Source organism: Triturus cristatus, chromosome 7, assembly GCF_964204655.1.
Source record: "Triturus cristatus chromosome 7, aTriCri1.1, whole genome shotgun sequence".
Taxonomy (NCBI): domain Eukaryota; kingdom Metazoa; phylum Chordata; class Amphibia; order Caudata; family Salamandridae; genus Triturus; species Triturus cristatus.
The window spans coordinates 285,800,991-285,824,559 of NC_140590.1; the positions used below are offsets into that span (position 1 = coordinate 285,800,991).

A 23,569-nucleotide genomic window follows, 5' to 3' on the forward strand; every position below is an offset into this window, starting at 1 on the left:
TGCACAGTCGCAGCAGTAATAGAAGCATCCTATTTGAAAGGAGTGAAATCGGCCCAAGTAGCAGAGCTCATGGCTTTGACTAGAGCATCAGTGGCGGCTCACCCATTGGGGCGAGGGGGCGTCGCCCACTGCTTTCTCGCAGTGCGAGAAGGCAGAAACATAAATGGTAAAAACTACCATTTTATGCTTCTGCTTCTCGCACTGCGAGAGAGCAGAAGAGCCTGGCTGGGGTCGGGAGGGTGGGCGGTCCTGCTCGACGGCAGGGGGGAGTGGCTTACCCACTGTTGCCACTCCCCCCTGCCGTCGAGCAGGACTGCCCACTCTCCGTTTTGAGCTATGTGGAGAAAATGGCCCGCCTGTGGGGCGCTCTCCGCTGCGCCTCACCTATTGTGATTGGAGGAGGAGAGGAAGGGAGGCTGCCTTTCCTGATGACAAGAGCTTCTGGAATTCTAAAACGCAGGACGGCGGGAGTCGAAGCATCCAGAAGAAGCGGTGGCGCGGGAGTCGGACGGTAAGTTATATTATTTTTTTTTTAATTAAACCTCTCCCGCCTCCCCCCCCATTTCCCCCCACGATAACCCCATTCCCCCCCACCCGTCATGCCGGCCGCGACTGCTCACGCGATGCCGGGGAGCAGCCGGTGAGAAGTTGAGCTCCGAGCCGGCAGCGGCGGAGGACTCTCACTCTCTACCAGGGGTCGCTCTGGTGAGATACGGAGGACAGGGACCCGCAGAGAGGAGATCCGGGCGCGCACTGCAGCCGAAGACCCGAGGGAACCAGCTGCGTGTCCGCGTGAGACCCAGGGGAGGGAGAGGGAGAGGGTGCCCGGTGCCCGGGCATGGATGGGTGTGAGCGGCGTCTGGAAACAGGGTAAACTGCACCGCGACATGTGAATACAACGAAGGGGCATGCAGATCACATTTCAAATGCATCACGGTGTGGATGTGTATAAATGTGTCAATACAGCATGAGCTGCACTTTATTAACACTCACAGCACCCAGCACGCACAGCTACATTTGCAAAAATATATTATAATAAATAATATTAATACAGCGCAACGCGCATGCATCTAAAACTCGTGCAACACATTAGTAACGCAGCGGAGAGCGCGGGTACAGCGATATAATGATAGAGCTCAGAGGACATGCATAGCGCTATACAGATAAAGCTCAGAGTGCATGTACAGCACTACATCTATAAAGCTCAGAGTGCATATACATCCAGACCATAAAGCTCAGAGTGCATGTACAGCGCTATGATAGAACTCAGGGTGCATGGACAGCGCTACATCAATAGGCTAAGAGTGCCTGCACAGCGCTACATGGACAAAGCTCAGTGTGCATGTAAAGCACTGAATGCACAATAGACAGTCGTTAAGCGGGGGTGTAGGAATGACTTGCTTTTGACATAAGCAACAATTCCGTCGGTCCAGCCGAGCCTGGAAAATACAGCTTTTGTGTGGCGCTGCAGCTCGCACCTCGCACCCGGGGCTATTTTTCCACCCTGTCTGGGTGTTTTCCGCATGTGGCTCCCCGGGAGCCTGGTCTGGTTTAAGTGTGGTCTGGTTTAAGTGCGGTGGTGGCGGGAGACCAGGTGTCCTGACGTGCTGCTGTTGCAGAGATTTTGTAGAGTGACAACAGGTTTTTTTGCAGCGCTTCGGAGCTTGCTGCAGCTGTGTCCTTGCAAACGCGCAGGACTTCAAGAAGTACAGTAGTGCAGTGACAGTAGAAAACCATTGTGCAGTTCTAAGTTTAATGATTCTGTGTTAAAACTTAAAATATCTTCACAATCAAAAGGGTGGGTCACTCAAAATTAGAGTTCGTCATCCAAGTAACAACATCTCTCATAAATGTTCAACAATCAAAGACCACTTTCGCCCTAGTTGCTGGTCGGTGTTGAGTGTTTGACGTGTTTTGATAGTAGTGGACGTTCTGGTGTGGCTAGTAATGACACCATGCAGCAGTAAAAGACATACTCTACAGAGATAACGGAGGCAGCTACGGTCTGACAGCAAGATGCAGGTTATCAATTTTGATACCATATCTAGCGTTACTATGTCTATTTATTTTCCTGCTCTTTTGTTCCTCTTACAGTAGCATTGCTATCTTTTATCTATAAAAGTCAATTTGGATTTAGATACTTATTTTGGCACAAGAAGTTCTGCAAGTTGACATCCGCCTTCCCTTTATTCACGTTCCATGACAATACACATCACTTCTGCAACTACGATTCACCCAACTTGCACTGTACAGGCATCTTCCCACGGAAGTAGGCTGGCATACTCTAGTGTACTGCATTTATGTGTATCTCCTTTTTATAAAACACCAATCAACCTAGTAGGTGCCAACAGAACAATAGGCAGGCTTGGGTAATGCGAGAACGGAGAGGAAAAGAGAAGCGGGGTGCGCTTTTTGCAAGGCGGTCCTCTGTTCAATTCCTCTGCCAATAGGTGTGCATTGAAACATTTTATGAGATGGGCCCGTTGTGATCACCGTTAGAACCCCTCCCAGCCCAGATTCCTTTTATCGCTGTCTGGCATGGCGTCCCTCTTTCAAAAGCAACGTCTTCCAGGGTCACTCTCAGGACGCGTCGATGCCTGCAAACGGGATACTGGGCCAGCACTAAGTTTGTTCGAATTAGTTACAGACTGTTTTGCACTATCCTAGCCTTCCTTCCTAGTGGCAAGATATCGGGTGACACTCAGTTCGAGATCTAGAATCGTTTACGGCTACTACCAAAAGAAGTGCACGCTTTACAAATCTTTTCAGATTTGTGTTAGAAAAGTTCATATAAATCTTTTATATCACAAATGTGAAAAGATTTGTAAAACGTGATTGAGTGCAACTGCGTGCAATTCTTTTGGAAGTAGCAGTAAACGCTTCTAGAACTTCCCAACAGCTATGGTCAAAAATAGACGGTGGCGTGACAAGGCTCGGCAGACTGATAAAGCGCTGCAAATAATTTTGCTAGGGTGCCTATGGTCGCCTTTTCAGTGTAAAGAGGAGCAAGGCTGATAGAAGTGGGAGGTAGCGTGGTGAGGATTGGTGAATTGGAAGTGGCTGATGAGACCCGTGACCCTGGGCAGGGAGGGCAGCAAAGCATGAGTTGGTGGAATCAAATGTATGTTTGTAAAGGCAGAGATGTGTGTGTGTGTCTCTTTGGATTCATTTATTTCTCGGACATCTGTGGCCACCTCTAGGTGTGAACGGGTGTGAGGGCTGGGGTAGAATCAGCCACAGCCTGGCCTGCAAACTTCAGTCCTTTGTTGTTCTCAGTGATCTTTTCCCACACACAGTGTCCCATATCAAGCACTGGAGAAGCCCCATATAGATGTGTGCTTGCACTAAAACACTATATAATTGTTTTCCAATATAATGAAGTGGTCCTGGGTTTTTAGTTCCCTGCTTTTCTGGTCTTTGACACTATAGGTATTTGGCATGATAGGCACAGGCTAAGATGAATTATAATATAGTGTAAGGAAGTATAAGTAATACATTAAAAACTGCTGGGGTTCGAAGGAAGTTGAGTATAGTGTTTGTTATAGATGCCTTTGCAGAAGAGATGCAGAAGAGATGCTGTCTGCCCTGGTTTATCTCATACCGATCAGAGGGTTTTTAGGGATGCAGAGGAGATAGTGGAGGTGCTGGCGCAATTTTCAGAATGGAGGTAATGTCATCAATGTTGCGTGACTGACTGAAGTCATAGGGAGTGTGAAAACCTTCTTGCTTTCTCAAATTTGATTGAAAATGCACCCTTTGTCCATTCTTTTTTCCAAATATTCTCTAGGGAGAGGAGGACCCCGCCCCCCCTTATTATGCCGGTTGGGCTTGCTCGTTAACCACAAGGCACTCATCGCAAACGTTTACGCCTCACCACTTTCAAATGCCACCAGCCGCCACTGTAGAGCATGCAAGATTGGGAAGAGTGTGAGAATGACTGTGATAACCGACAGCCAGTATGGCTTTGGAGTGGTCCACGACTTTGGCCAATTATGGCTACAAAGAGGTTTCCTGACCTTGAGTGGAACTCCTATTAAGAATGCTGAAGTGGTTGGAAAATTGCTTGAGGCGATACAGCTGCCTAGACAATTGGCTGTTGTAAAATGTGCTGCTCATAGTCAAGGTGGTGATAATATCGCCACAGGAAATCGATACGCCAATGACATGGCACAGTATTGTGCACGTAATCAGAATTCGGTCAATCGGGCTAAGGAAAAAGAAATGTCTTCTTGCTCATTGATGTTTACTAACTTTGTAGGAACTTGGGAAGAGGTAAGACAGTTGCAAGAAGAGGCAGGAGATGCGGAAATGAGACAGTGGGTAAAAGCAGGATGTGCCCCAAGGGAAAGGATCATGTGTGGGTCTATCGAGAGGGAAGACCAGTTATGCCTGATAGCATGATGTCTACCATGGCACGGATGTATCATGGCCAGGGACATATAGGGAGAGATGCCATGATCAGGTCCTGGTACAATGCAAAATTCAGACTTGTAGCAGAAATTATTTGTCAAAGATGCCTGATATGTCAGCAATACAATCGTGGGAGGAAGACAGTAGTGAGTCTGGGAACAATAGGTCGAGAAGGAGGGCCTTTCACCAGAATGCAAGTAGATTTCATTGAAATGCCTCCCTGTAACAGACTGAGGTATGTTTTGGTTGTGGTCTGCCTATTCTCTAGGTGGGTGGAAGCATTCCCAACAAGGAGAAATGATGGGATGACAGTAGCCAAGCTACTGCTGAGAGAGTTCATCCCTAGGTTCGGGTTCCCAGTGACAATTGAATTAGACCGAGGAGGACATTTCCATAATGATAATGTAGGATTAATTTGTGAACCATTGAATGTACAACAAAAACTACATTGTGCCTACCGACCAGAAGCTTCTGGTGTGGTCGAACAGATGAATGGTACTATCAAAAATAGAATAGGGAAAATGTGTTTGGCCACAGGTATGAAATGGCCTGATGTCTTGCCTGTGGTACTCATGACTATTAGATCAATTCCAGACAGAACTACAGGATTGAGTCCTCATGAAATAATTATGGGACGAGCAATGAGACACGTGTTTATACCAGTCAACAGGCTGATGACTATAACTGATGACATGGTGTTGGAATACTATAAAGGCCTGGCTGACGCAGTTTATTCTGTGTTTCATCAGGTTGGAGCGGATGGCACCACCCTTGAAAAGAAGCCAGCCCATGATCTGAGCCCAGGTGACTGGGTAAGGATAAAGGTCCACAGAAGAAGAAATTGTTTGGTTCCATAGCGGGGAAAACCAAGACAAGTCATTCTGACCACGACAACAGCTGTGAAGTGTGCTGGACTGAAAAACTGGATCCATGCAAGTCACACATTGAGAATTCCGAATCCAGTGGACAGCACAGGAAAATAATGTTTTGATGAATCAGAATCAAGTACTGAGTCAGATGACGAAGAGTCGAAGACACGAGAAAACTCTGAAAGGGGGGAAACAGAAGCAAGTCTAGCTTTGGTCCCCAGAAGTAGCTCTCTGAGAAGAAGATTGCAGATTTCTGAATCCAGCGATTCCGGAAACGAACAAGAAGCACAGGGTTCTAGAAAAGAACACAGAAAGAAAAGAGGGAAAAGCACTGAAGAAACGATAAAAGAAATTCGTGAAAGGGAAGTTCCAGATGAGAGACTGAGAGAAATTCCACCGGAAATAACAAAGTTAAGTGAACAAGGGACAGGTACAGAGAGAAAGGGACAGATTTCTGCGGAAGACCCCGAGGAGGTGTAGGGAACTGCAAAATTCCAGTTAGGTGAAGGGACAAGTAGCCAGCAGGAAGATTGCGTGTCGGAGATCCGAGGAGGGACAGAAGTAGGGAAAACAAAACAAGTGGTGGAAGAAGAAATTATTGAAAAGACAAAGCAAGTTGAGACAGAGTCTGAAGAGAGTGAAAATGAAATACCTGAAGGTCGAGTTCTAAGAAAGAGAGCTTGGAGGAATGAAAAGAACGACAAAGGAAGTAAAATAAAAAGAGTTGCAAAATATGACGTTTGGCCCAATAAAATAAGGAAATTGAGGTATCGATTGACACGAGTGAATTCACCAAGCGCTGAACAGGTGAATGAAGTAACAAGTCAAGAAAAGTCCAAAGAAGATGAAATGACTGAGAATAAAGAGAATAAAAGAACAAGGAAACCTAGCCAGAAGTATAAGTCACCGGAATGGACGTACGTGGCTCTCCCTGAAAAGGGAGAAGAGGCAGATAGTCAAGGAAATCCAGAGGAGGCTGTACTGAAAGTGGTTGAAGAAGAAGTAGAATCGGAAATTCTGAGAGTTCTCTTGTCTGACATTGGAGAAGAAGAAACGGAAATTCAAGAAATTCTGTATTTGGATGATGAGAGGAAAGTGAAGAATGATGAGATGCCAAACTGAATAAATCAAGAAAGCTGTTGATGAAGAAAACAAGAAATCAAGTCAAAAGATAGATACTGGTAGAACCAAATAGGTGTCAGAGCCTTAAGTTAGAAAACTAGTTGTGAAATGAAAGAGGCTAAGTCAAAAGACACGGTCCATTTTAACAAAGATGGCTAACATAGATAGTAGCAAAGGTAGATGTACATTCATGAAAAGATGGGGTAAAATGTGTTGTTGTTGTGCAGGATTATTAATGCTTTTATGGAGCATCCTTGCTCTTGTTATTTCTTTTAAGGTCACTATAGATACATTAGAAGGACATAAGGAGAACAAAACTAATATAGAGAAGAGTCCAAAGGTAGTTCCAACTAGAATAGATAACAATTATTTGCATAAAGACAGGTCAATAACAGATTTTTCTAATAATGTGTTTTCAAAATTATTGTATGAATATGTAAAGACAATGGACGTACGGGACTGCTACGTATGCATGCAGTTACCTGCATCTGTTTCTGAAGGAGTGACTTATCATCACCTTCCAGCAACGTATGGAATAACATGTAGTGTAATAGCTAGTTTATTTTATCAGACAGGGAAATTAGAATATTATTATTCAGATGTTGATAACATTTTTGCGCAAGTACCTTCTTTTAATAAACTAAACAAAGTAAAACCTGCTAGGGTATTAGGTGAATTTTTCTTAGAAACTAAAGAACTAACATTAGAATATATTTTTAGAAACAATTTGATGTGCAGTTTGAAGAAAGAGGAAAGGACATTCTTAGACATGGTTGAAGAGAGGAGACTGAAAATGCAAAGAAAGGCAGCAGAAGGGAAAGTGGAGAAAACAGTCTGGGATGTAGAAAGATAGAAACACTTGAAAGGAGAAGCTAGTCCAACTATAGCTTTAGATTGGCCTCAGAAAGGGAAATTTTGCATTCAAAGGAAAAGTGTATGATAATTATTTTCTAGGTAATAGTGAGTTCCATGATACATATCGAATCATGGGTGGATGGGGATTTAAAGGCGGAAAAGATCCAGTCTTTCCTGGATTATATTTTATTTGTGGGAACAGGGCATATTATCGTTTGCCAGACCATTGGTATGGCACATGTTACGTAGGCCTGGTCTTTCCGAAAAAATTTCATATGGATAGAGGAGAAGATGGTGTACATAGTTTAAGTAATCATTTAGTGCGTAGTAAGAGAGAATCGTGGGCAGAAATTGTAGGTGACATTTTTGGAGCATTGATACCAGCAGTGGGAATATCTCTGAATGCAAACAAAATTAGAAGACTTTCAACAGTAGTGGATCGCTTGTCAACAAGCACCGCTGGAGGATTCGTATTGGTAGACACTGAAATGGTTGCCATGCGTGCTATGGTAATGCAAAATCGACTTGCCCTTGATATATTATTGGCAAAAGAGGGTGGAGTCTGTGGAATGCTGAAAGTTCAACATTGTTGTACTTACATTCCTGACGAAAGCAAAGATCTGAAGATTTATATTAGGACTATTACTGAATTGCATGATGAAATTGTACCTCTGGAGGTTGAAGGTGTTTGGGAAAAGATTGGAAAGAAAATAGCTGCTATTAAAAATTTCTTAGTAAAGCTTGGTAGTAAATTTGTAGGCAAAATATTGTTTCCATTAACATGTGCCATTTGCATAATATTAGTGATAAGATTAGGCTGTATTTGTTGTAAAAATAATAAAAACAAGAAAAGAGTAAAAAGCGAAAAATTAAAAAGAAAAGAGAAGAAACAAGAAAGAGAAATTGAGGAGATAGAATTGGAGGAGTGGAAGGAGAGTATGTATGAATCAGCAAAAAGAGAAGACGTAGGTGAAACTGAATTATGATTAAGGGCAAGAAAACATTTTAAAGATTCCGTAAAGACAGAACAACATTTTTGGGTGGTATGGTGATAAAATCACCAAAGGGGGGATTGCTGGAGCGGGTAATGCAAAAAGTTTGTATACCCTCCCCATTTTGCATGTTTATTAATTAGATTAATTAATTAATTATAATCGAACTAATGGATTGAAGTGGAAATTATTAATCAACCTTATTAATGACTGAAATACACGTGGGGTTGCTTTGCATGACTTTATTAAATTGTAAACTAAAATATGTACGCATACTAATGATAGACAATTAGAATATTGCATGATATATGTCGCTTTTGTGATGTATTTGTGATTTGTGCTTTATTTTGTAAGTATAAAACCGCTTGAGTGTTGCTTATTGCTAGAAAAATACACACACATATGGGTATTAGTGAGGGAATAACATTTATTTAGTCATTTCTATGTATTAATTACGTTTTGTGTTTCTTTTGCTTAAGTTGACCATTTGGGCCTGCCACAAAATGGCTGCCTCTGGTACCTAACCCGACTGTCGAAGCTGTATGAGGCTTTGATGAAGTGCGCCTGCGCTAACGCCAGCTACAGTGGCCTCGTCATGACCCTAACCAGACCGTACCCATCAAGGTTATCCTGGGAAGCAAGCCAGCTTTTCAGAAAGAACAATAATGTGCTTCTAAGAGCCGGAACAAGCAAGATTAATGACATCAGAGACATTATTTGGTGTGAACCCTGTCAGACGATTTCGATTAACCAATCAGAGGAACTGAAGATCCGTTTTTGTTACAATTTGTCAATGATTTTTACTATAAATTATGGTAGAATAGAGAGGTTGGTGCGGGTTCGTTTCTGGCCTTTCTCGATTTCCTGACGTTATGCTGACGGAGAGGACGGTGACACTGCAGGACAGCTGTTTCCCTGAATCTTCGACGGACTGAATTAATGCCCTAACTCCTGATGAAGTGAATTTACTAAAATTGATGGGCATAGATTTGCAAGACTGCCAGATTTGACAAAGAGGACGACAATTAGCCAGAATAGGTAAATATGAATGGCGACTTGATTAAATGAATAATTTAATTTGCATTAATTAGATAAAGATTGAATTGAATAACTACAGAAATGAGTTGGGTTGTTTATTCATTGAAAATGTGTTAATGAAAAGGTTAATTAGAGAATTGGAAATCAACCTAAACCTGCAACTAACTGATCCATCCCGATTTATGAGAGGAATACTAAAGGTGAAGTTCAGGGCCTAATGAGTATCAGAAGGTTGTGTAGATTTGTCACTCATTGGGGTAAAAAGTGGTATTTCCTTTCATGCCAGTGTTTGGAGGATAATCGCCTCTTAAGAAACACAGATTGATGGTAAGTGAATGATGGTGTTATGGGCTCCACCAGCGAATGTATGGATAGTGTGTGTTTGTGAGATCTTTGGTCTGTGACGGAGGGAGGGATTTTGCCCTCCCCACTGGAGCAGCTTCACTCGATCACTACTTTGCCCAACCGAAGCTCGACAGATCTTGAAGATGCTTCACAGCATAGGGACACCGAAGACGATCTAAGGTCCTGTCAGATTCACTGAAGTGCAGCATCGGCTGCACTGTTGTCTCGTTATCGGACGGGGAGACGCGGCCAGGCAGCCTCAGGCATCGTCGATTCTCGGCATTCTCAGGACGATCGGCAAGCCCGGTGATCGGTGTCACCAATAAACAGAACTGGGAGTCTGGGAGTCTGGGAATCCACAGGACACGATCTCTCGGCAAGGTGAGTCTCAGGCGGGCAATGTCCAGGGGCAAAAGCCAAAAGGCAAAACCCCAGCCCGGGAGCTCCAGGTCGGAGCTCCTCACCTGGCAGCCATCTTGCCTCAACGCGATAGTGTTGAAAGTAAAAGTCGTAGTATGGAAAATCTTGTCAAGGTACATAGGAAAACATGCCAAAATACCAGATTCGGGGGAGGTGCCCCCGATTTGATTTTTGAAGACAAAACTGTTTTTATTTTAGCTGTCTTCTGCCTAAAATTCCATTTGCTTTAATGTATGCCATGGGGGAAAATGAAGTTCCCTGATATATTTTTCCAAAACCTCCCTCATGTTAGTTTTAAAAAGTTGCTAAGTATGCATAGATCAAAAGGATAAAGTGATTAAGTAGGAGGCCGAGTTTTAGTTCAGAAACCGCGTAAAGTTACTCAAGGCCTACTGCATATAAAGCATTGAAACGGCTATCTGGGGGCGGCGGCAATGTTTATATACCAACTTCCCCGAACTCTGAGTCAAACTGGAATCTGCGCTGCCTGACTTCAAAATGGCACCTGCAGAGGACATAATGCCTCGCGATAACTCCGGGCCATCTCAAACAACCAGTCCCTCGCCAGGGTATCCTTTCCTATGCTGCGTCCCCTCTCTGACTCTACTCAATGGAATCCTGCCCTCTGTGTTCTTCTTCTGGATTCTTGACTTTGGTGACTTTTGTGCATCCCACCATTTTTTTTGGGAGATTGTCCCCTTCTATACCAATGACCCGGACCCGCCATCTTGTCTGACCTTTGTTCCATTCCTTTTTCCCCTCACGACTCCTCCTGATGACCCTTGATCATTTTTCTCTTTTTGCTGGACTGCCTTAAATGTGTGTGTATATATATATATATATATATATATATATATATATATATATATTTTGCTGGACTGCCTTAAATGTGTGTGTGTATATATATATATATATATATATATATATATATATATATATATATATATATATATATATATATATATATATATATATATATATATATATATATATATGGAGTCCATTTTGAGGGATGCAGTTCTTAAAATGGAAGCTAGAACCCGTGAGTCATTATTATTAACAACACCAAATTCCATTGATGATAATGACTCTACAAATAGTAACCAGACCCCCAGGCTCATCATAGCCTATAGTAAACAGGCGAGACAAATCAGGTCCATTGTTCAAGAACGATGGCCGATATTAAAAACTGATTTGGTCTTAAAACCCAGGTTATCGGATGGGCCAATAATTACATATATGAGGGGGCCCTCTTTAAGGACCCAAGTTTGCCATGAGTTTCCCGAGCTCAGAAAACAAGAAGAGTGGTTGAAATCCCGGCCGGGATTTAAGCGCTGCTCTACATGTAGAGCATGCAAATTTGGCAAAAATACCAACCAATATTGCACACCTTTTAGCCCAGACCCATTTAACATACGTGGATCGTTTACATGTAAAACCGAATTCGCTATCTATGTACTAACTTGTACCTGTGATCTTAGATATGTCGGGAGTACCCGGCAACCAGTACATGTTAGGATTCTTCAGCATTTACGTGCCATTGTAAACAATGATGCAGCGTATCCGGTGGCGAGGCATTTTAAGGCTTGTCACAATAACAATCTACAATGCCTTAATTATTTTGTAATTGCCTCAGTTCCTAAAATCAAGAGAGGGGGTGACCGTGACAAAATGCTTAGAAGATTAGAATCTGAATACATTTTAAAACTAGATAGCAGATTCCCCAATGGGCTTAATGCAACTGAGGATCTACATGTATTTCTTTAACTCTATATTTTGTTTTGTATAAGGATAGATTTTTATGGAGTGTATTGCCCTGCTTGCTTCCGCGCATATATATCATGAATTTCCAGTTTTGATCCCATTTCCTTTTTACACTCACAATGTTATTTTTCCTAATGTGTTTAATTACATGATTTAGGAATATATAACTGCGTTTTTTCACTTCATTTATTAGACATAGACTCTTTGACATGTCTGTTTGGACCATACAATGAATAATAGTGAATTCACTTGCGATGCTTTATAACATCTTTTCATATCTCAACTCTCAGGTGCTTAACAATACAATATGGTCATCATTTTGATTATGCTAATTGCATTATATGCGTTTAGATATTTTTTGTATTTTTATCTCCATGATTTGGTACCTGTATCCAAAAAACATATTGTATCATTGACAATTTTTGCATTACTTGCACAATTTTTTGTGTTTACATTATTGCGTAATTTGCACAATATTTGTATATATATTGAATTTTAATCTAAAATATTTGCACTTTATTGCGTAATTTGCACGGTCAATCTAGTTTGGATATCATTGAATCAATGAATATGGAGTTTTATGTATTTTACACTAAATAATGATCCTGAGTTTGTTTGGATTTTAACCTGTTATTCAATTGCACAGCATATTCAATGTGGTCCTAAATGTATTGTTTGGAAAACAGACTTTCGAGGTTGGAGTAGTGTGTCTTCACTTTCTAAATGTCACATGGTGCAAAAAAACGGTGAAAAAAATGCAGCCAATTGAAAGTCTTGTTGTATAAAATGGGCTCATTTTATTTAACTGATTGTCTGTGAGCAAGGGCGGATGCCCGAAACGCGTCAGATATTTGTGAAGACTCGGCTTTAAAATAAACTAACAACTATTGTGCCTGACTTTGGATCTGCGTGGTTTCTGCTTTCCGTGGACACGGATTTTTTGGAGACTGCAAACATGGGATATGTATATATATATATATATATATATATATATTATCTACTGGCGGTCGCCAGTAGATAGTTATAGTTAGGACCGTGTTTCCATAGGAAATCTGAAAATTCTATTTTGAATAACTTTGGCGCCGGTTGACGAATCCTCGCGAAATTTTCAAAATTAATGGGGCGCTCCGCTCAGCTCCTACCCTGAAAGTCTCGGGGTGATTCGTCAAGCGGGGGCTGAGAAAAAAGGGGGGTCCCAAAACGTGTTTTCCCCATGCATTTTCCCACAGGACCTTTAGTCGCAGGTACAGCCCGAACGGCTGAACAGAATTACTTGAAATTTGGCAAAGAGGTAGTCCTCAGGTCAGGCATGTGCCTTTTGCATATATGGTGTCAATCTGTTCAGTAGTTCCTGAGAAAATTGCATTTAAAAGCACATAAATATCTATAAGCGCGCACCGTGCGTGCTCAGTGCGCGCACCGTGCGCGAGCGTAATTCTGATTGGTGGTTACATGTCAGTCAACATTCGAATCGGTCGAAATCAGGAAGTGTCGGCCGCCATTTTGTGTGTTTTGTGTGTGACAGTGAAAAAGAAAGGTGAAGAACGTGAAAAGGGGGCAGGGTAGAGAGTTCCTGACCCCCTAGCCTTTGTCAGGGGGTCCCTGAAGGACCCCGAAGGGTGAAAAAACCATTTTTTTTTTCAAAAAATCGCGGGGTGCGCGCACCGTGCGCGCACGGTGAAAAACCTGAAAAAAAACAAAACATTTTAAACGAGCCATTCCATATTACAGGATACAGTCAATCTATAACTATATACATAGGTAGCTTATTGTAAAATAAATATATAAAAAATATAATAAAACATACATAACTTAGCATTTAAAAAAACTTTACAAATTCACTTAAAAAACCATAGGTTTCACACATGTTATAGTTAGGAATTAGCATTTAAAAAACCTTGCAAATTCACTTACAAAACCATAGGTTTCACACATGTTATAGTTAGGTGGACATTTCACTCGTAAAAAACCAATGAAATTCCCCGTTATAGTTAGTTCAGATAACTATAACTCGCGCGACCGCCACTCTATCACAAGGATGATGTCATCAGTGATGTCATGAGTGATGCCACTGACCATGTCATGAGTGATGTAATATGTGACGTCATGAGTGATGTAATATGTGACGTCATGAGCAGTGGATTGCGGGCGCGCGAGTTATAGTTATCTGAACTAACTATAACGGGGGAATTTCAATGGTTTTTTACGAGTGAAATGTCCAGCTAACTATAACATGTGTGAAACCTATGGTTTTTTAAGTGAATATATATATATATATATATATATATAAGTTTGTGTGAAACCTATGGTTTTTTAAGTGAATATATATATATATTCACTTAAAAAACCATAGGTTTCACACATGTTATAGTTAGCTGGACATTTCACTCGTAAAAAACCATTGAAATTCCCCCGTTATAGTTAGTTCAGATAACTATAACTCGCGCGCCCGCAATCCACTGCTCATGACGTCACATATTACATCACTCATGACATGGTCAGTGGCATCACTCATGACATCATCCTTGTGATAGAGGGGGAATTTCATTGGTTTTTTACGAGTGAAATGTCCACCTAACTATAACATGTGTGAAACCTATGGTTTTTTAAGTGAATTTGCAAGGTTTTTTAAATGCTAATTCCTAACTATAACGTGTGTGAAACCTATGGTTTTTTAAGTGAATTTGTACGGTTTTTTAAATGCTAAGTTATGTGTGTATTATTATATATTTTTTTTAAGGTTTTTCACCGTGCGCGCACCGTGCGTGCAGCCCACGATTTTTTTTTTTTTTAAATGTTTTTTCCACCCTTTGGGGTCCTTCAGGGACCCCCTGACAAAGGCTAGGGGGTCAGGAACTCTCTACCCTGCCCCCTTTTCACGTTCGCCACCTCTCTTTTTTACTGTCGCACCCAAAACAAACAAAATGGCGGACGACACTTCCTGATTTCGACCGATTCGAACGTTGACTGACATGTAACCACCAATCAGAATTACGCTTGCGCACGTTAGGGTGTGCGCACGGTGCGCGCCTATAGATATTTATGTACTTTTAACTGCAATTTTCTCAGGAAATACTGAACAGATTGACTCCATATATGCAAAAGGCACATGCCTGACCTGAGAACTACTTCTTTGTAAAGTTTCAAGTAATTCTGTTCAGCCGTTCGGGCTGTACCTTCGACTAAAGGTCCTATGGGAAAATGCATGGGGAAAATGCGTTTTGGGACCCCCCTTTTTTCTCAGCCCCCGCTTGACGAATCACCCCGAGACTTTCAGGGTAGGAGCTGAGCGGAGCGCTCCATTAGTTTTGAAAATTTCGCGAGGATTCGTCAACCGGCGCTAAAGTTATTCAAAATAGAATTTTCAGATTTCCTATGGAAACACGGTCCTAACTATAACTATCTACTGGCGACCGCCAATAGATAATATATATATATATATTCACTGAAAAAACCATAGGTTTCACACATGTTATAGTTAGCGGAAATTTTACTGATAAAAAACCAATGAAATTCCCCCGTTATAGTTAGTGCAGGCAACTATAACTCACGCGACCGCAATCCTCTGCTGATGCTAATACTGTATTTAGACACTTATTTGCCCATGTCTTCTTCCATACATTTTTAGCTATACATATATTACAAATATTTTTTTTTCATAAAGACACATATGTCATCAGCAGAAGATTGCGGTCGCGTGAGTTATAGTTGCCTGCACTAACTATAACGGGGGAATTTCATTGGTTTTTTATCAGTAAAATTTCCGCTAACTATAACATGTGTGAAACCTATGGTTTTTTCAGTGAATTTGCAAGGTTTTTTAAATGCTAATTCCTAACTATAACGTGTGTGAAACCTATGGTTTTTTCAGTGAATTTGTACGGTTTTTTAAATGCTAAGTTACTTTACGCCATTCGTGGCGTGCGCGCCCACTTAACGCAGTTCGTTCCGTGCGCGCACCGTGCGCGCACAGTGAGCACGCGGTGCGCGTCGCGCACCGCGCGCCCACTTTACGCAGTTAGTGCCGTGCACGCACGGTGGGCACGCGGTGCGCTACGCGCACCGCGTGCCCACGTTACGCTAGATGGGCCATGTACGCACGATGCGCTTCGCGCACCGTGCGCACATGGAGGACATATGATGCACTTCATTTTGAAAGGTAATATTTTAATTTTTCGTATATTTTATAAGCCATGCACAAATGGTGCCCTTCGGGCACCATTTGCACACGGGGTGGAGAGAGTGTGGATAATTTTTTTTTTTATTATTTTTTTTTTTAATATTTTAGTTTATCTCATGTGTAATAAGCCATGCACAATTGGTGCCCTTCGGGCACCAATTGCACACGGGGAGGAGAAAGTGTGGATAATTTTTTTTTTTTTTAATTTTTTACCGTACGCGTACGGTAAGCGTAATCGGCGAAATTACCGAAAAAATAAAAATTCCGTTTTTGGCCTTGGGGGATCTTTGGGGACTCCCTCAACATGGCTATGTGTGTGGGAGCTGTCTAAACAGCCCCTTTACATGTTTTTGGGCTTTATATTTTAAAAATCACTCTCAGTGCGAGAGAGAAAATGGCGGCCGCCGCTTCCTGGTTTCGGCCGATTCGAATGTTTACTAAGATCTAAGAGCCAATCAGAATCGCGCTCGCGCACGCCACCGTACGCGTACGGTAAGCGTACCGTAAGCGCACCGTAAGCTGGCTCAGATATATATATTGATTTAAAGGCTATTTTCTCAGAATCTACTGAACAGATTTACACCAAACATACAAAAGGCACTTCCTTGACCTGAGGACTACCTCTCTGCCAAATTTCTAGTAATTCTGTTCAGCCGTTCGGGCTGTAGCCCTGTCTAAAGGTCCTATGGAAAAATGCATGGGAAAAACGCGTTTTGGGACTCCCCTTTTATCTCAGCCCCCGCTTGACGAATCCCCCCGAGACTTTCAGGGTAGGAGCGGAGCGTAGCGCCCCACCTATTTTGAAAAATTTGTGAGGATTCGTCGACCGGCGCCAAAGTTATTCAAAATAGAATGTTGCGGATTTCCTATGAAAACGTGGTCCTAACTATAACTACCTACTGGCGACCGCCAGTAGGTAATATATATATATATATATATATATATATATATATATATGTGTAAATGTGTATTATATAATTGTCCAAGCCAAATTGCTGTTAAGATGTAATCCTGTGTGAATTTACTATTTGTATATATAGAACTCTAACCACTAGTATATGTAGTAGACCTTTGTACTTACTACCATTCCAGGAAGAGGTGTGGCTCTGCGGCCAGGGCGACTGACTCCAGAATGTGGGCATCACGGTTCGATCACTGGCGGCAGGTCAGCCCAGCACCATGTGACTCTGGGCAATAGCTTGCTTAATCTTCCTGACGGCCCCCAGCGCCTAGAGATCCTTATGGGTGATTATGCCGGGCCCCGGGGGAAGCAGAGTCGCAGACTAGTCTTCCCCGGGGTCATTCGCGCGAGGGTAGGACCAGGTAGGGTCAAGGGGTGGAGTTAGGGGGTGGGTATATGAGCGCAGGGGAGGAAGGCGACTTCCTCTTCCTGCGCTCGGCCCCATCGAGAGGGTTTAGCAAAGGGAGTGTGACGAGGGTTGTGTAGGGTTAGGCCTTGGTTAGTTTTCGGCGTGTTTCACAGTTTCAGTGGCAGGCAGGACGTTGCGGATGGCGTTCAACGGAGCCGGCGGTGTGGCAACCTCTGAGGAGGTGAGGCGGGCGCTGTTGGTTCTGGGACGGGCCGGGCGGGAGGACCTCCTTGCGGCCCGGTGTGCTGGGGGAGGCGTGGGTGGGTTTTGAGAGGGCACCGCGGGCGGCTTCGGCGGGGGTGACGGCGGCGGTATTGGCATGCCAGGAGGAGCCGCCGCCGCCGGGGTTGTGCAGCCGGTGGGGTCCGCGCAGTTTGGCTGTGGACTGCCTGATGGGGGGTCTTTGGGCGCCCGCCCCCCCCTCTGCTCCCGGGTTGGGGCGCGTGGATGTGGGAGGACAGGCTTCGGGAACAGCGCCTTTTGGCGCAAGTGGCGGATGCGCGGTGGGCGAAACAGGACGGGCGGTGGGTGGGGGCGGTGTGGGAGGATGAGGCTGAGGGGCCCCCGTCGCCCAAGTCGGAAGAGGAGAGGTGGGCGGAGCAAGAGGAGTTAGTGAGGGCAGAGAGGGCGAGGTCGCGGGTGGGGGGGGCTGTCAGGGGTCCGCGGAGGCAGGCAGGGACGGCCAGGACGGCTTTGAGGCCCGATGGTGCCGGGGCCCACCCAGGTTCGAGCGACCTGGGGGGTGGGGGGGGGATCCGAGCCGGCGGCTGTCGGCAGAGTTCGGGGGAGTACGGTGGGGCGCAAGACGGCCCCTTACCGCCGTCAAGAAGCAGTAGAGCGGTCCGCGGCGGCCATCCCTCCAGCGCGGGAGCGGGCAGCGGCAGCGGGGGGAAAGGGGTCACGCATGTCTGGCGAGGCGAGCAGCAAGGGTGTGAAGAGAGCGGTGAGAGAGGTGTTGTGGGTGCCTGACAGTGTGGAGTCAGCGGTGGAGTTGGATTATGAGGCGGAAAGTGATGAGCTTGAGGACGGGGAGGTGCGGGATGACTGTGACGGGACGGGCGCAGGCCAGGACAACAGAGATGTTTGTGTGTTACAGGTGCCCCGGAGACCGGCGGACAAGGAGAAGGTAGAGACGCGGCGGGCGGCCCCCTCCGGAGGACGACTCAGTGGGCGACATCCGACTTTGACAGGTGAGCGGGTTTGGTGGTCGGTGTGGGATGGGGGTCCCAAGGGTGGAAGGAAGAAGGCTTGTAGGTCGGTTGGGGTTGGAGAAGGTTCCGTGAGGGAAGTGGTGGGGGCTCCCAAGGGTGGGCTCACGGTTGAGGGCAAAGCGGTCGGGAGCAAGGCGGTGGCGTCGGCGGGGGTGCAGACAGAGAAAGATGGGGGTAAGGAGGAGGCGTCGGGGAGTAAGCTCCCGAAAAAACTGCCTTACATGGGCCTGGCTATGCCGTTGGGGTCGCACTTGTCCGACAAAATTAAGGGTAAGATCTGGAAGCACGAGTACGTGGACGTGTTTAAATTACTGCATAGGGAGGTGCAGGCCAAGGAGGGCTCCAAGGAGGAGGAGTGGGAGCTGACTAGGCGGCCAAGGGTGCCGGTGAATATGGAGAATTGGACCTCGGCCTTTCTCATTTATGCGAGTATATATTGCGAGAAGCATCCCGATAGGGCGATCGCATTGTTGAAATATATGGATATAATCAGGAAGGCTCAGATGCAGTTTGGGTGTTTTCGCTTGGCTGAGTTACGATGAGGAGTTCAGGGCACGGGTCAGTGCACACCCCGAGAAGCATTGGGGTGAGGTGGACCAGGAATTATGGATGCAATGGATGGCGTCCACGCACTCATCCGCATCCACTCACATGGCGAGTGGTTTACCGGTCACGTACCGGTCTTTTCAGTCGCGTCCCGCCCATACTGGGGCAGGGGGGACCACAGCACCCACAGGTGGGGCCGGACAGACTAGCAAGCCCGGCACTTACAATACCGGGGCCTGTTGGAGTTACAATAGGGGATATTGTTCCAGGTACCCGTGCAAGTTCAAGCACGAGTGTTCTAAGTGCGGGGGGAAGCACCCCCTTACGCAATGTCTTACACTCACCACTCCTTCCGAACAATGGCGGAATTCCAAGGGGAGGGGGCAGACTGGACAGAAGGGCCCCTACACCGGTTAAGGTGGAGGCGATGGCCCCGTGGCTCTCCCTTTACCCGGACAGGGAGGCCGCCTTGAAGATTCAGTGGGGGTTTACGGACGGTTTTCGGGTCGGGTATCAAGGTCCCAGATCACGGAGATGGGCCGACAACCTCAAATCAGCGAAGGAATTGCCGGGGGTGGTGGCGGCCAAACTCTTGAAGGAGGTGGAGGAGGGGAGGATTGCGGGCCCCTTTTATGACTGGCCGATGGAGGATTTGATCATTTCTCCACTGGGGGTGGTGCCCAAAAAAGAGGAGGGTGAGTATTGCATGATTCATCACCTATCGTGGCCGGAGGGACAGTCAGTGAATGACTTCATCGCGGTGGAGGATTCCCAGGTGCTGTATGCGTCGGTGGATGATGCGATCCGCCTTGTGCGGGTGTGTGGGCCGGGGGCGGAATTGGCGAAATGTGACGTGAAGTCGGCTTTCCGCTTGCTGCCTATACACCCGGCGGATTTTGCGCTCCTCGGGATGCAGTTCGGAGGGGCCATCTTCGTGGACAAAGTCCTGCCCATGGGGTGTGCGATTTCTTGCGCCTTGTTCGAGATGTTTAGCACCTTCCTGCAGTGGGCATTCACGCAGCGGAGTGGGCACCGGGATGTCATGCACTATCTGGACGATTTCCTCTTCCTTGGGAGGGCAGGTTCGGGGGACTGTGGCAGGGCTCTGTCAGGGTTCCAGGAGTTGGCGGAGGGATTTGGGGTTCCGTTGGCGCCCGAAAAGACGAGTGGGCCGGGTTGCGTTTTGACATTCTTGGGCATTGAGCTGGATTCCATCCAATGGACAGCGAGGCTCCCGGTCGCGAAGGTAGTGGAAATTCAGGAGTGCCTCCAGTGGGCGATTGGTGAGAAACGGATTGCGCTGCGGGCGGTGCAGCGGCTGCTGGGGTTCTTGAACTTTGCATGCAGGGTGGTCAGGGCGGGGCGGACGTTCTGCCGACGGCTCGGCATGGCCATGTCGGGGGCAGTGCTTCCACACCACAGGGTCAGGATCTCCATGGGAGTGAGGGCGGATCTGCGGACATGGTTGTTGTTCTTGATGGATTTCAATGGAGTCTCCTTGGACTTTGTGGAGGAAAACACGGTTTGGCAAATCCAAATTTACTCGGATGCAGCTGGGGCGGATGGCTTTGGTATTTTCTGGGACGGGAGGTGGTGCGCAGAGACCTGGCCGGAGCACTGGAGGAAGCAGGGGAGGAGCATTGCATTTTTGGAATTCTTTCCTTTGTTGGTGGCGCTGGAAGTGTGGGGTTCTGAGTTTCAAAACAGGGCGGTGTTGTTCCATGTGGACAACATGACGGTGGTCGAGTTGGTCAACCGGCAGAGGGCAAGGGACCTGAGGGTGTTGCGCTTGTTGAGGAGTTTCATGCTGAAGTGTTTGCGTCTGAATGTGACTTTTCGAGCCAAGCATGTTCCGGGGGCGAATAATGACATTGCGGATGCTTTGTCTCGTTCGCAGTGGCAGCGATTCCGGCGACTGGCACCTGGAGCGGATCTGTGCAAGACGGGGCTGCCGGATGGCATTTGGGCCCTGGGGGAGTGAGGGTGGTTGGCCTAGTGGAGAATTATGTTGCTGTTACCACCAGGTGGACCTACAGACAGGCGTGGGCAGAGTTTGTCGCCTTTATGGGTTGGAGCGGGGTTTCTGAGGCTGGGGAACAAGTGGTGGTGGAGCGTGGAGTGTTACAGTTTGTGCTGCACTGCGTGGATAAGGGGTTGTCGGCGGCTACCATTTCAGGAAAGCTGGCGGGGGATGTCCTTTTATTGCTGTCTGTTTTTTGGTTTTGACCCTACAAAAAGTGTGATTGTTAGTAGGGTGTTGCGGGGTTGGGGTAGGGAGAGAGCGGGGGGCACTGTGCCAAGGGAGGCCATAACGTTTGAGGTGTTGGTTCGGTTGGTTGCGGCGTTGCCGCTCTGTTGTTATGATGAGTTTGAGGTTCGGATTTTTCGCTTGTGTATGGTCTGGATGTTTTTTGGGGCATTTCGGGTTTCTGAATTGCTGGGCACGCGTGCGGGGGAGGGGCGGAGGTATGAGGAAATCAGATTGGATGCGGGGCGCCTGGGAATTTGGCTCGGTCGGTCGAAGACAAACCAGTTGGGCCGGGGTAAGTGGGTTTGGCTGAATGAGAATCAGGGAGGGGGTGTGTGCCCGGTGGCTGAGTGGCGGGCGTTTGTGAGTGTGAGGCAGCTTGGGGTAGGGGAAATATTTTGTCACAGGTCTGGGGCACGAGTGACGGCTGGCCAGTTGTTGGCGGTGTTGCGCATGGCATTGGTGCGTGTGGGTTTGGAGCCGGCGGGTTTTGGAACTCACTCATTTCGGATTGGGGCGGCGACAGCGGCAGCCCGGCTGGGGTGGTCCTGGGATAGGATCCGGCAGATTGGGAGATGGAGGTCAAGGTGTTGTGAGCGGTATGTGCGGAAGTGACAGGGTGGGGTGCAGGGCATGGGGGGTCGGATGGGGCTGGGAGTGGCTTTCTTTGTGCGTCTCTAACCTATGTTTCTCTCTTAGGTTGCGTGGGAGGCCCTGGGGCCAAGACGGTCACATGGATCGTGGAGCATTCCTTTGTGCACTGGGCGTCGAAATACGCGGAGCAACAGGTGTACGGCCGTATCCTGGGACTCAGAGGACAACTTCACGAAGTGCACTGGTGGGGTAAAGGGGGAATGCGATGGGGGGCACTACTGCCCTGGCTCGCGAAGATGGTCCCACAGAAGGGTTGCCCGGATCTGTTGATTATACACTTGGGGGAGAATGATTTGGTTCGGCTGTCGGGTTTGGCGCTCTTACAGCTGATGCAGAGAGACTTGGAGGTACTAAAGCACAGACTGGCAGGGGCTTGCATTGCCTGGACGGAGTTTCCGAGGAGGATCTGGAGGGGAGCTGTTAAGCATGGGGCAATTGAAAAGGCGCAACGGAAATTGAACAGAGCTATGCGCGTTTTTTGTGGGAAGAAAGACATTAAGGTGATCAGTCACCCGGGACTACGACTGGAGGAACCACTGTTATTTAGGGATGACGGGGTGCATCTGTCTCGACTGGGGAACGCCTACTATATGATGGAGATGAGGGATGTGGTCAGCAAGCTCTGGAATGAGGCAATCTGGTGTCGCAGGGATGTGTGAGGGGTCCTGGCCTAGGGGGTGGGGCAGGTATCCGCCCTACAGGGGGCTACCTGGTTGGCGGTACTTTGGAGGGGTGGGGGGAGTCATTAGCGGGCACACCCATCCCTCGGGGGGAAGAGTGAACGAGGTGGGGGTATTGGAGGCGTGAGTGAAATGGCCGAGGAGAGCCGGGAGGATGCAAGGAGGTTTGGGGAATGGTGAGGAACGGAAGGGGCATGGAGTGGTACAAAAGGGGAGTGTGGAGTGGGTGAAAGGAGTGAAGGATGGTAGAGTGTTGTGGGAAAGTTTATTCAGATAATGTTTGGTTATTGTTTAATGTTGTGCAGCCTGGTCCTAATAAATGGCCTTTTACGCTAAAGACACGGTGTGGTCTGTTTATTGCGCGATGCCGGGCCCCGGGGGAAGCAGAGTCGCAGACTAGTCTTCCCCCGGGGTCATTCGCGCGAGGGTAGGACCAGGTAGGGTCAAGGGGTGGAGTTAGGGGGTGGGTATATGAGCGCAGGGGAGGAAGGCGACTTCCTCTTCCTGCGCTCGGCACCATCGGGAGGGTTTAGCAAAGGCCACCCACCCGCCCTGCAGTTGAGGGTTAGGTTTCGGGGTTGGCTACAGCGTGCCAGTTTAGGACAGGCTGCGGGGGTGGCGGTACTTTGGAGGGGTGGGGGGAGTCATTAGCGGGCACACCCATCCCTCGGGGGGGGGAAGAGTAAACGAGGTGGGGGTATTGGAGGCGTGAGTGAAATGGCCGAGGAGAGCCGGGAGGATGCAAGGAGGTTTGGGGAATGGTGAGGAACGGAAGGGGCATGGAGTGGTACAAAAGGGGAGTGTGGAGTGGGTGAAAGGAGTGAAGGATGGTAGAGTGTTGTGGGAAAGTTTATTCAGATAATGT

At 46.7% G+C, this 23,569-nt stretch overlaps 1 long non-coding RNA gene across 1 annotated transcript; it reads left to right on the plus strand.

Moving 5' to 3' along the window:
• The first annotated feature begins 399 nt into the window (after nt 1–399).
• LOC146809445 (uncharacterized) lies at nt 400–22,679 on the plus strand. Its single transcript, XR_014966428.1, has 3 exons — nt 400–511; nt 18,462–18,555; nt 22,070–22,679. It is a non-coding gene; the product is annotated as an uncharacterized LOC146809445 (long non-coding RNA).
• The last annotated feature ends 890 nt before the right edge of the window (nt 22,680–23,569 follow it).